This window comes from Diabrotica virgifera, chromosome 3, assembly GCF_917563875.1.
Source record: "Diabrotica virgifera virgifera chromosome 3, PGI_DIABVI_V3a".
NCBI classification, from domain to species: domain Eukaryota; kingdom Metazoa; phylum Arthropoda; class Insecta; order Coleoptera; family Chrysomelidae; genus Diabrotica; species Diabrotica virgifera.
This window is the reverse complement of record NC_065445.1, coordinates 17,394,841-17,409,182: the sequence shown is the minus strand read 5'-3', so window position 1 is coordinate 17,409,182 and position 14,342 is coordinate 17,394,841. Positions and strand designations below refer to the sequence as shown.

The 14,342-nt window shown below is 31.8% G+C and overlaps 1 protein-coding gene across 6 annotated transcripts in view; it reads right to left on the bottom strand.

Moving 5' to 3' along the window:
* Window positions 1–14,342, bottom strand: part of LOC114328850 (uncharacterized) — a 231,239-nt gene that overhangs the window by 116,676 nt on the left and 100,221 nt on the right. The window contains exon 1 of one of the 6 annotated variants that reach the window (XM_050646344.1): window positions 7,604–7,627. The exons of the other annotated variants lie outside the window; for them this stretch is intronic. The gene's annotated coding sequence lies outside the window, so the exon portion shown is untranslated. Of the gene's footprint in view, window positions 1–7,603; window positions 7,628–14,342 lie in introns of those variants that run through there. 6 annotated transcript variants of the gene reach the window in all.

The window sequence follows — 14,342 nt, the reverse complement described above, 5'->3', positions numbered from 1 at the left end:
TTCGAGGAAACCCAGGCTTTAATCCTTATAAATCTCTTAGATCTATATTAATTTGCAAAAGACTTCCGGGCAACTTCGTTTTATTTACTATTCATTTAACTAACACTAAGAAATAAAAATATAAATAACAAGGCTCCTGAGAGCAGATTAAATATAGAAAATATGGAAAATAGACACCGAACTTTAAGAAGAGCTGGAGTAACACAACCAGAAACAGAAAATAATACAGACACAGTAACTGAAATGCTGCAAAAAATAATGGAGAAAATGAGCAAACAAGAAGAATTTAACAAAAAAGTACTTGAAAGGCTGGACAGACTTGAAAATATCAGAAGCCGATCATAATCAGTCTATAATGCCCCTGGACCTTAGGATACTCCAATGGAATACAAATGGACTCTTACAACACCAGCAAGAGTTATTAGTAACCCTACAAACACAAAAAATAGATATATGCCTAATTGCAGAAACACATCTAACTAGACAATCATTTATTAAGCTGCAAGGTTATCAAATCTATCATGCCATACATCCACAAAATTCAGCCAGAGGCGGAGCTGCTGTCGCTGTTAAAAATAGTATTCTCCACTGGGAACGTGAAAAAATTGAAACTGAAGAAATACAATGTGCCTCTATCAGTGGTAAAACTAAGAAATACACACTTAACATTGCAGCTGCATATTTTCCTCCAAGACATAACCTCAAAAGAGAACACTATGCTAACTTCTTGTCAACCTTGGGTGAAAATACATAATTGGCGCGACTTTAATGCAAAAATACCTGTTGGGGCTCCAGACTCTCAACACATAAAGGTAAAGAATTGCAGCATGTTGTGACCGGACACAATTGTAGATGGCACTCTACTGGGAAACCCACTTAATGGCCAAGTGATGCAAACAGAATCCCGGACCTCCTAGATTTTTTCATATCCAGAGGTGTAGCAACAAATTTTATAAAAGTAGAGGATGTAGAGGAGCTTATATCTGACCACTCTCCAATCCTACTAACAATTAGTGAGCAAATTGTTACCACTGAAATGAAACCCGCGTTGACCAATAAGTTTACGGACTGGGTAAACTTCCAATCAGAAATGAATGAGAAAATTGAGTTCAGTGGATTTATTCAAACGATAGAAGAATTGGAACAAGAAACCGAGCTATTTATGATAAACATCCAGCAGGCAGCGTGGAACAACACACCTATAATCCAAAGAAAAACAGTAGGAAACAATTACCCCAAAGAAATTAGAGACTTGATAAAGGAAAAAAAAGGCTCGGAAGGTATGGCAAAGAACTCGAATTACAGAAAATAAAAATAAGCTAAATAGGCTCGCACAACAGCTGCAAAGAGAAATCTCGAAAATTAAAAACGGATCAATCAATAAGTACCTGAGAGAACTAACTGATGAATGCACCGATTACTCCCTCTGGAAGGCTGCCAAAAAGATAAATAAGCCAGTTCAGCATATACCTCCTTTACGAAAAGAAAATAGAACATGGGCAAGAAATCCCAAAGAGAAAGTGGATGCGTTCGCTGATTATTTAGAAAACATATTTCAACCAAACCCTGGGGAAACTCATGTAGACGATGAACGAATAGCTATTGATTCTGTTAACATACAACTGACTACTACAAAAGAAGTTCAAAAATTAATCAAGAACATCAATACAAAAAAAGCGCCTGGGTTTGACCTGATCAATGGTGAGATACTAAAAAGATTACCTAGAAAAGCCATAGTAAAGCTTACTACACTAATAAATGCATCCTTTAGGCTTAGATAATATGTTCCCATCCTTTGGAAAACTGCAGATGTTATAATGATACCCAAAGTAGGACAAGATAACCATGAATTAACATCATACAGGCAAATCTCCTTACTATCCATAATCTCAAAGGTGTTTGAAAAATTACTACTACGAAGAATGAACCATATAATTGAACAAAAAAATATTATTCCAACACACTAATTTGGATTTCGTGATAAACACTCCACAATTGACCAGATCCATCGAATAATAACTGAAATAGAGAAAGCATTAGAAGAGGACAAAATCTGTTCAGCAGTATTCCTGGATATCGCAAAAGCATTTGACAAAGTGTGGCACGACGGTCTGTTAATAAAATAAAAAATAAAATAAAAATAATTTTATTTCAAGAAAAAATCAGTTTACATGCAAAAACTTAGATGCTAAGTACACGATGAACATATTGTTTGTGTGTGTACTTATTCTATTTATTATAATCAATAAAATTAATCTAATGGAGGTAACTGATTATTAAGAAAACAAGAGAAAATTCACTTAACCTAATAAAGATTTACAAAAGACTATGTCTATGTTCTATAAAGTTTTGCATTATTACTAGAATATGTTATTTATTTTTATATTTTTTATCCAGCTAGAAAGTGATTTCTTTATCTTAATAAATTTTTTATTTTTAAATTCTTGAGGTAAAGAGTTAAATATTTTTGGAGCTGTGAAGAGTAAGCTTTTTTGAACAGCCTTGTAATATATTGGTGTAGTAGTCGTTAACATATTATTAGTAGTAAATCTAGTTAGAAATTGATGGTTTGAGCTGGGTTTTGGTAACTTATTATTACAATAGAGTCTGACAATGGTTTTAATATAAAGTTGAAAAATCTGCATTACATTTGCTTCTATAAACAAATCTTCTGAAGAAAAACATTTCTTTTTAAATAAAATGATTTTTAAAATTGTTTTTTGTGTTATTATTAAGGGGGATAGAACGTTAGAATAACCTGCACCCCAGGTACATATTCCATATGTTAGGATAGATTCGACTAGGGCTTTATATATATTTATGATAGTATCCTTTGTTAAACATTTTCTTAAAATGTAAAATTTGTACATAATTTTTCTTAATTTACCACAAATATATTCAATGTGAGGTTCCCACTTCATGTGTTTGTCAAAAAATACTCCTAAGTATTTAATTTTATCAACAACTTTAATAGTTTGACAATCACATTTTTTGTGATCCTTACATGTGTATTTATGTACTTTAAGAGCTAAAATTTCTGGTGACGTGGCTTCATTCATTGTGAAGCACATAAAGTGGGACTTCTCGATATTCATTGAAAGCAGACTGACATCAAACCAACTTTTAATTTTTGCCACGATTTCCTCTGCTATGGTAAGAGTTTTTTCCCAAGTGCTCTCACAAACAACAATGGCTGTGTCATCTGCATAGCATATAATATTAGCCTCTTTGAGAACTGAAAATAAAAAGTCCATGTATAACACAAAAAGCACTGGACCCAAAACCGTCCCCTGTGGCACACCGTACGTTACTGGAGCTGATTCACTTAAAGTTTCATTTATTTTGACCTTCTGGGAGCGATTTTCCAAATAAGATTTGAACAAATTATAAGGAAGACCTCTTATTCCCTTTTTCTTAAGTCGCTCCAGCAATATACGGTGTGACACAGTGTCGAAGGCCTTGGCCAGATCAATAAAAATGACCATACATTTCTTTTTATTGTTGAAACTATTAATAATTTGATCTGAAAGTTTAATTAAGGCATCTTCTGTGCCATAGTTTTCTTTAAAGCCATATTGGTTTGATGATAATAAACTATGCTTCTCCAGGTAATTACATAATCTTAACTTAATGCATTTTTCTATGATTTTACTTATGTTGTTTGTGAGGGCAATTGGACGATAATTGCTAACTATATCTTTTGGACCACTTTTGTGAATAGGGACAATTATTGTTTCTTTCAGTGCGTCCGGAAAGATGCCTTGCTCAAAGATAAGATTTACTAAGTATAATAAAGGTTTAATGAGAAATTTACTGTAGTACTTAATTATATTATTTGAGATACCATTACCTATGTTTGAATCACTGTTTTTTAATGTGTTTATAATTTTTTCCATTTCACCACTCGAAAAAGGTTTTAAAAACAGGCTATTATTTATATTTCCTTGCTCTATTAAAGAATTTACAATGTGATCTGGTGGTTTTTTTATTTTTGAGGCTAACGTCTCTCCCACATAACTAAAGTAGCTATTGAATTTTTCTGCTATTTTCCTGTCATCCTCAATCAAACTCCCATCCTTACTTACTATATTAGAAATAGTAGGTCTATTGCAGTTTTCATTTGTGGCATATTTTATAGTTTTCCAGATTTCCTTAGCATTCTTACAGTTTTTATCAAATAGATTTTTAAAATAGTTTTCTTTTGCCCTACCTAAAGTTTTGCTTAAAATATTTCTATATACTATATATTCTTTTTTGAAATTTTCATTAAATGGGTTTTTAGCACAAAGTTTATTTAGATTGTCTCGTTGCCGAATAGAGTTCAACAGCCCCTGCGTAACCCAGGGTTGTTTCACTCTATTTTTGCATTTAATATATTTTACCTGTGTTGCTATATTAATAAACTGTGTAATTATCCTTATTAAACTATTGGTGGCAAGATTCGGATCCTGCTCCCTCATAACATCATCCCAACTCTCAGTTTGAAATAATGTTAGCAATCTATTTTTATCTAACACTTTACCATATCTTCCTTTTTTGTTATTATTATTAAATTCATTATTTAGAGTTATATTCAAGAGTATGGGATAGTGGTCCGAGTGACTACCTCTTAAGACTACAGCATTGCACTTATTTACTGACCGCACAAAAAAGTGATCTAAACAGGATCTCGAGTTACCATCAATTCTTGTAGAACAATTAATTTTACTCTTATACCCTTCCACAGAAAATACATTTAGATACCTACAAATAAGCTCTTTAGACCTGGGATTATTAACATTTTTTGTTGGGGAAATATCTACATTTGTGTCACCACAGAAGACCTCAATCTGGCATTTTTTACTATAACGAGTGTGGATTAGTTCAAGGCCACTAATTAGATTAAATTGATCTACATTATGACATCTATAATAACCAGTAATACCCACTGAATACCCATTTTTACTTAAAACTATTCTAAGAAATTTACAATTTTCAATTTCAATCACTTCCAATGATTTTAAGAGTTCACATTTGACATAAAAAATAAAGCCGTCACATTTGTTTATTACACTTTCATTGTAACACAGCTGATATCCTGGTATGTTAAGATTTTGTATTTTGTTTACAACTTTATTTGTCTCTGACAATGCAATAACGTCGAAACTTTTATTAAGATACTGAAGGTATGAGATCAGGTTGTCAAAGTTTTTAGGCAAGCTTCTTATGTTAAGGTGAATTATGTTTAAATCTCGATCACAGTAATCAAAGTAATTTATATTATTTAAATTATCCAGAGTTTCCGTCTCATATATTTGTACTTCATCACAGATAGTGTTTGGTTCCATAAAAGGTTTTAAAGATATCAGTACTTACTTCAGGTACGGGTTACGTAAATGGGGAGTGGATACTTATTTTCCTTCAGTTTGCATGATTGCCTGCACATGGTAGGAGCTATGTATTTTTATAGAGGGATCCCCCTCTTTTACTCGTGCATATACATTACCATTCTTACTCCATACAAAGCGATATCCATTCTCCTCGAGTTTATTTGCCTCCCTTAGCAGGTTAAGGGTGTGAACGGTGAGTTCTTCATTCACATAGATCCTAGTATCACAAAGTAAGTTACATCTCTGACCGGTTAGTGGACCAGCGGAAACCTTATTCTTTAAAATTTTTACCTTATTTTCAGTATCCACGGTGGCTATTAGTAAGTTTTTCCCATTTTTAGTTTTGTGATTTCTAACAGCCCTAATATTTTGTTGCTTAAGGCTCAGATCAACATTTTTTAATACAGAGAAAGCTGCTACCTCTTTTGCCTGGTTTGGGTTCTCTGTAATGAGATTTGAGACTCCTGATATAACTAGGTTGTCTTTTATCTTTTGGTATTCCATAGTGTTAATAAAAGATGATGCATAGCCTAGTTCTTTTTTCAAGAAACAGTTTTCGTTTTTTAATTCCTTAACAGTTTCAGATAGTACCTGGCCTCGTACTCTTTCTGTCTCAAGTAGTTCGTTAAGATAGTTTAATGAATTTTTCATTTCAGATACGTCTTTTCGGAGATCCATCACCAATGTTTTTAATTCGATTATAAGGTTAGGTTGTTCAGCGTCTTCTTTTTTTGGTACTGGCAGTTTGGCCTTTTCCGTGTTTGTTTTTCCATTAGCCTCGTTTTTGGGTTTGTCCTTGTCACCTAGCAACGCTGCTGACCCAGACCCTGCAAACATAACCCTATCAGGATCACACACATCACAAATCCAGCTTTTCTTTTGCCGGTGCAACACTTTGGCGTCGATTTCTTCCATTTCTACACAGGGTAGGTGAAAATACTTGCTGCAAGTTCCACACTGTATTTTAAAAATACTTTTTGATATCGTTTTATCACATTTTCCGCAGAGCAAATTCGGCGCCATAGTCACTCAACTGTCACCTCCTGTCACTCTAGTGAAGCTAAAGAAAATATTTCCTATGCAACTCGTTGAAATATTGCAGTCATACCTACAACAGCGAACATATAGAGTTAAAATGGAAAACGAGTACTCTGAGTTAAAGCAAATAAATGCAGGGGTTCCGCAAGGTAGCGTTCTTGGACCAATACTATACCTTTTGTACACATCTAACATTCCGGAGAGGGAAAACATCCAACTGGCCACATTTGCTGATGATACAGCAGTCCTGACAATAGGAGCAACTATAGAGGAATCTACGATTAACTTACAAAATGCAATTAATGGCATAGAAGGCTGGTCCAAAAAATGGTGTATAAAGTTTAATGAACATAAGTCAGTTCATATTAACTTCACTAACAAGAAAATCAATAATCTTCCAATTATCCTAAACAACAACGTTGTTCCTAATAAAAAAACAGCGAAATACCTAGGTTTAAATCTCGACGTCAAACTAAAATGGAAGGAGCACGTTAAAAAGAAAACTGAACAGTTGAAGATAAAGTACAAAAATATGTATGTATTGGCTAATAGGTAGGTACTCTCAACTTTCCATCCAGAACAAAGTACTAACTTACCAACAGATATTGAAACCGGTGTGGACATATGGCCTACAATTATGGGGCTGTACCAAAAAAAGTAATTACCGAAATTTAGAAACGCTCCAGAACAGAATATTAAGGAATATTGTATGTGCTCCTTAGTATGATCGGAATGACGATTTGCGTCGAGATCTTAAAATCGAATCTATTCCAAATGAAATTAAGAAAGTCGCCAGGAGACATGAAGAGAGGCTCCATAAGCATCCCAACCATGAAGCACTTCAGCTTCTTGTCAACGAACCCCAGATGCGAAGGCTCAAGAGGACTAAACCGTTCGAGCTCGTGTAATGTGTGAAGTTGTGCCGGGCTTAGTTAGTGTTGTGCATTGTATTGTAGCCACAACAAAGACGTGAGCAATTAGTGAAAAACAGAGTAAGTGCTGTGCTGTATAGCCACAACAAAGCAGTGGGCATTTCATGTAAAAAAAAGCTAGGATGGACCAGGTGACATCTAGTTTACAAACATTTTTAGGGAAATTAGGTTAAAGAAAAAATACTGATTAATCTTGTAGATTAGGTGTATTTATATTGTTTAAATAAAAAAAATTCATTTAGCTATACCACAGACTATACTTACAACTATTATGTAGCAGATTCGCATATTACCTGTAACAAAGAAAAAAGTCGTTTAGTTTTGATAATATAAACTACTAGGCCAGGGTAATAAGACAAAAATATACCCTGTTCGTGACACTCGAGCAGCCAGGGTACTGAAGCGTTTTTTCGACAGGTAATACCTATAAGAGCAAATTGTAACTATTTAAATTGCGTAGGATCTGGCGGCCATTTTTATTTATAAACAATTAACTGTCAAAAAATGGCATTTTTCCCTTTTTTTTCAAATCAATGGAAAACAGTGAAACTTATGACTTTTTTAGTACAAATATCTTTGAGATTATGGAAAAAGCTTTAAAATGACATATTACAAAGATTGATATACATACTCATTTATTGTTAATATAATTGCGAAAAAAGGTCGGAATTGCAAATAAAAATATTTTCGCAATAACTGCTGTAAAAATTAGTGTACAGGTTTGAAATTTTTGTTAAATGGGGGTTCTTTGGTGCTTAATATGTGATAAAAATTTCAAAGCGATTCATTTAATTGTTTAAATTTTATTCAAATTGTTTATCACAGAGAGCATTTTTTTTGCAATAACATAAGTCAGAAAAAAATGACGTTAGAACCATTCCACAGGTGTCAAATGAAAGAGCATGAGCTATATTTTCAACTTGGTTTAAAGAAAGTAAATTAAAAATGCATTTATTAGTAATAAATAATTATGCAAAAGTATCGTAAATCTTTCCTTATACAGTTTTTGAATAACTTTTTCCAAAAAAAATTAACTTTTTTACCCTGTTTTAAGTGCACAACTACCAAGTAATGTTATTTATACCATAATTGATAAAAAATTGTAATAAATATATATAATTTCTTATATAACAAAATAAAAAGTTTATAAGGAAAAATTTACGATACTTTTGCATAATTATTTATTACTAATAAATGCATTTTTTATTCGCTTTTTTTTTAAACCAAGTTGAAAATATAGCTCATGCTCTTTCATTTGACATATGTGGAATGGTTCTAACGTCATTTTTTTCTGACATGTTATTGCACAAAAAATGCTCTCTGGGATAAACAATTTGAATAAAATTTAAACAAATGAATAAATCGCTTTGAAATTTTTATCACATATTAAGCACCAAAGAACCCTTCTATGACAAAAATTTCAAAGCTGTACACTAATTTTTACAATAGATATTGCGAAATTAATTTTTTTGCAATTCCGACATTTTTTCGCAATTATATTAACAATAAATGAGCATATCAAACTTTGTAATACGTCATTTTAAAGCTTTTTCCATAATCTCAAAGATATTTGTACTAAAAAAACCATAAGTTTCACTGTTTTCCATTGATTTGAAAAAAAGGGAACATGCCATTTTTTGACACTTAATTGTTTATAAATAAAAATGGCCGCCGGATCCTACGCAGGAAATAGTTACAATTTGCTCTTATAGGTATTACCTGTCGAAAAAACGCTTCAGTACCCTGGCTGCTCGAGTGTCATGGAAAAAACCTTATTAGCCTGGACTATACGTATGGTATCGACATGCTCAAGAAAACATGTAAACAGGCAAAAGAAATGTTTTACTGAACAAAGTTAACAGTGCGGGAAATTGTAACGTTATAATATTTAGTACAAGAACATAACCATTACTTTAATAACTGACTTACAGCTTCTTTCTATTAAATTCAGTTATCTGAATTTTTTTTTAGTTATTGTAGGCCTATATAAAGAAAACGGGATGATGAATTATGTATGGTTGTATCAGTACGGATAGGTTTATGACATACAGAGAACTCATGTTTGTTTCGCAGCCTGATAAATTTTGTAAATTCAATACTACTATGAAGTGAATTAATTTTGTCAAAACCTCTAAATTTTAAAGAACCGCTTGGATTGACATGAAATTTGGCATACACGTAGCTAATATGTCAAACAAAACAAGTGATATTGTGCCGATGTCTGCTTTTACCCCGGGGGTGAAAAATATATGTTCGAAATAAGTCCGAAAATGGATAAAATTACTAATTCTAAACAACTTTTGTTCTAGAAAGTTTTTTCACCAAGTTAATAGTTTTCTAGTTATTTGCGAGTGAATATGTTAAATTTTCTATAAAATAACCACGTTTTCAGACGGTTTTTCGCAAGTAACTCAAAAAGTAAGTATTTGGTCGAAAAAAAATTCTTATCAAAAATATAGCACGTAAAGAAGTGAAAAACATGGTGTATATATTAGGTCACTATACCTAGCAGAAGCAGAGTTATAGCTAATGAAAAATAGGTTCGTCAAATTCCAAATCGAATATTTTAACGTGCCATAACCAAAAAACGAAGCACTTTTTTGGGGAAAAATCGTTTTAACTTTTTAAAGTGTTTAAAATGCTTATTTTTGTGTTAGCATAAAAAGTAAACAAGTTACGCTCAAAATAAAGTTGGTCCCTTTTTTTGCTAAGAAATCGGGAAAATCACCCCCTAATTAGCATTTCAAATGAACTTAATTGTTACCACTTCAAAAGTTTTTTACTCGCTTATGTATTGATCATATGATCTGTAAGTTTCATCGGTTCAAAGTCCTTATTTTTGAAAGAGCTGTAGTTAAAAGGGCTTGAACGAGTCACTTATCACGAGTGTATGCAAATTTAGAAACACCGAATCTTAACCAATTTTTGTCTTACAAATTTTTTAGAAAAACAAAAAAAATAGAAAGTATTCAGAAAAGTAAAGCCAACTTTTTTTATTGTTTAAGATTTTTGGTATCTCTAACAATTTTTAAGTTATTTTGAAAAAAAGCATTTTTTCAAAATTAAAATTTTTAAAAATTTTACTTTAAAACCAAATTTTTTCAAAAATAAGCACTTTGAATCGATGAAACTCACAGATCATATAAACACAACATAAGCAAAGTAGCTTGTGAAGCGGTAACGATTAATTTTATTTAAGTTGCTAATTGGGGGGTGATCTTCCTGATTCTTTTTTGCCAAAACAAAAGGGACCAACTTCATTTTGAGCGTAACTTGCTTACATTTGATGCTAGAATTTTTTTTATAAAAACAGAAATAAATCTTTTTTTAAACACTTTAAAAAAGTTGTAATTTGTTTTCCCCAAAAATGCTTCATTATTTGGATATTTCACATTGAATTATTCTATTTGATATTTTTCGAATATGAACCTATTTTTCATTAGCTAGAACTCTGCTTCTGCTAGGTATAGAGACCTAATATGTCCACCGTTTTTTTCACTTTTTTATACGCTATAGTTTTGATAGGAATATTTTTTCGACAAAATGCTTACGTTCTGAGTTATTTGCGAAAAACCGTCTAAAAACGTGGTTATTTTGATGAAAGATGAACATATTCACTTGCAAATAACTCGAAAAGTATTGATTTGGTGAAAAAACTCTATAGAACAAAAGTTGCTTAAAATTAGTCAGTTTATCCATTTCGGGACTTGCCTTGGACATATATTTTTTCACCGCCGAGATGGGGTGATACTCACCCCCAGGGCAAAAGCACACATCGGCACCATATCACTTTTTTTTCTTTGACATGCTAGCTATGCGTATGCCCATAGCCACCTTTACTTTACAAACCATGAAGAGAAAAAGGCAACGTCGCAATTGATGACGCCCGTAGTCTGACTTTCGGACTACCGCTTTCGAAACTACGATTTTAAAGTACAAATTCTGGTAAAATTTATAGTATTTTTTGAGTCGAACAAGAAAATATTATTAATTGGAAGTTTGTACAAAATAATATTAAAAGTAATTCCTTGTAAGTAACGTTTATTATAAAAAAAAAACCAATAACAAGAATATAAACGGGATTCATTTTTTTCGAATCCTAAGAAAACTAATAAGTATTTTTCAAAAATTTAAACGCAGAGTGAAAGATTACGTTAGGACCAAGGACCCAAAGTCCCTGAAAACTTCTATGTTTATTTTAATAAGTTACAGGGGTGAAAAACTAAGAAAATTTAGTGTGATTTTTAGTTTCAAATATGTCATTAAAAAAAAACTTTTTATTATTCTAAGGGATTTTTGGCCCTCGGTAATAAAGTAATCTTTTATTCTGCGTTTAAATTTTTCAAAAATACTTATTAGTTTTCTCAGAATTCGAAAAAAATGATTACCTTTAAAATACAGGCGTCAAAATTTTTCATTTTGTTCCTTTCCCCTTAAAGTTTGTCGCACTTATTTAGAAACACCCTGAATTGATAAAGAACAAATCTAGTTGTTAAACATAAGCGAATTAATAAAAAAAAAAAACAGAATATTAAGAAAACCGGAGTCTATAGTTGGGTTTTAATTTCAGTATTTTTTAAATGCCCGGTACACCATAAAAATTTAACTATTTAGCAACAATATTATTACAGCGGTATTGTTAAAGAATTAGGCTATAACATATTATAAAAATCACTTAAATCTGCCAACAGGTTTAGGAAATATGAGACATTAAAAATGACAAAATTTTTAAGTGGACGGATTTCTATATGCACGCAAGTTTATATAAAAATATATTATATTGAACTAAAATCATCTTAATAACATACCTTTTAATGTTCTTTATAATTTGGAGCACGAAATATTGTAAAATATTTCAGTTTCTCTGTAAATAAAGTGAAAATTATTTAAAAACAAATGAGAACTGTCAGAATTAGTCGGTCTACCAATAGATGTTGCCAAGTTTCAACTTCATGGCTTGTTAAGTAAAGGTGGCTATGGTATGCCACATTTCATGTCAATCCAAGTGGCTCTTTAAAATTTACAGCAAAAACCGTGAAAGAATGTACTAACTGTCGAAAAAGCTGTAATGACATTAATTTATAATAAATGTGGAAGTATCGAAAACAAAAGTTTTCAGTGTTTTATTGTTAGATAAAATTAATTTCCATCAAGTAACGGTCGAATCCATCAATTATTTAAAATAATATGTAGTGGTTTCTCTTTCAAATAAATTAATTACATTTTAGACACAAATATTAGATGAGACTTCTTAAACGGATGATTTTAAACAGTTTTTCTAGCATAAGCTGGCGTATCTTTATCACCTTGAATCGCTGTTACAGAAAATCAAACACCAATCTATACTAATTTGGTTTGAGGTCATGCTCGTTCCATATATAAATAGCCATATTACTATTATGCAGTTATAACGCCGTATATTTTAATATGTTTAAACAAATTAGTACTAGCACTAGCTTACTAATTATTGTTTTAGATAATTAAGTTAATTTGGATAAATCAACTAATTATCTATAACTTATCGATTTGACAACAAAAAACTATGAGCTACAGAATATCCAAAATGTAATAGTTTTCCTGTTAGTAAATATTTTGTGACATTCTAAGACAAAAGTTAATTAATTAAGGATGTTCGAAATGTTAAAAAATAGCGGCAAACTGCTTATTCCGGTGGGTGAGTTGCCGGAATTTAATTGAAATGAATGTAATAAAAAGAACGATAAATATTTTATTTATTGTTGTAACAAAAATGTGTTTCGCTTAAGACACTCGGAAGGAAAGGTCGATGTTAGCGACGGCCAAGGGGTGTGACCCGATACGTATGCCTGTCGAGCTGTGACTGAAGAAAAAAACCACAAACGATAATATGTTTGTGTTTCTTTTACTTTGACCAGCTGTCAATAAATCACTAGGTCTGGCGTACACTTTTGCAGTTTTAAGAAAACAATTTCGATGCATTAAGTGAGTTGTTGACATAATGGTCTGATATAACTAATTTATGTGGGTGAGAAAACAGATGTTGACAGAGTAAAGCCATGTCACTCTTAACATTTTTGTATTTAATTTAATGTGAATTTCGAATGACTAAGTTGTTTCGCTTTTGAGAAAAAAATATTAAAATTAAAATTAGCGAAAATAGTAATAAAAGCGTATCGCTATACTGCTGTATGCTATTTTTCAACTAGAATATCTGGGGAAAGTTGTAACGGTGAGTGCCATCGTTACGATAATATTATATTTATTCCTATAAGCCACCTAACAAGTATGCAACCAGTTATGCGTTCGTGCTTAGAACGGGTTACCTAAATTTGGGACCAAATACAATATAAGGTGGTACTAGATTGGGGAAATTCTGGTCTCAGCGTGTGGCTGTACGGCTTCCGACGGAGGGGCATATCAAATCGCCAGCGGAGCGGATGGGCACTTGAATTTCCAATCTCGTTGGATGAACCCATAACTTCTTCCATGGCCATTGTTTAAAGAATACTATTTTTTGGTTGAAATATTCGTTTATAGCAGAGCAGTTTACGTTGGAAGGAATTATTATTATTTTGTTTTGGATTTGTGGAGTGAAAAAGAAGAGTTTTGTTTCCAATATTTTTTTTTGAAAAGCAATGGGTATGTATGAAAACTATCACTTAGCTGTTTTTTATGTCTTTTCCCTGTTAAAAAAATAACCATCTAAATCATTTTTAATACCATATTTAGATTATATTAAAAGCATTGCTACTCTTCAATTATCACATTTTCAATTCTTAAATACTTCTAATCTACGTTTACAGGAACAAATTCTTAGAATTACATTTTCACTCTCAAATAAGTTTGGAATCAATGATCATTTTCATTCTCTCCTTTATATAAGTCCATATAGTAATCTTTGATTACAAAGATCCACATTTACTTGTCCAAATACTTTCTTATATTCGTTTAAAAAGGCTTTTTCCAGTCAAGGTCAATGAACTTCAAGCATGTACATCAAACTTCATTTTTTCCCTAGATTTTT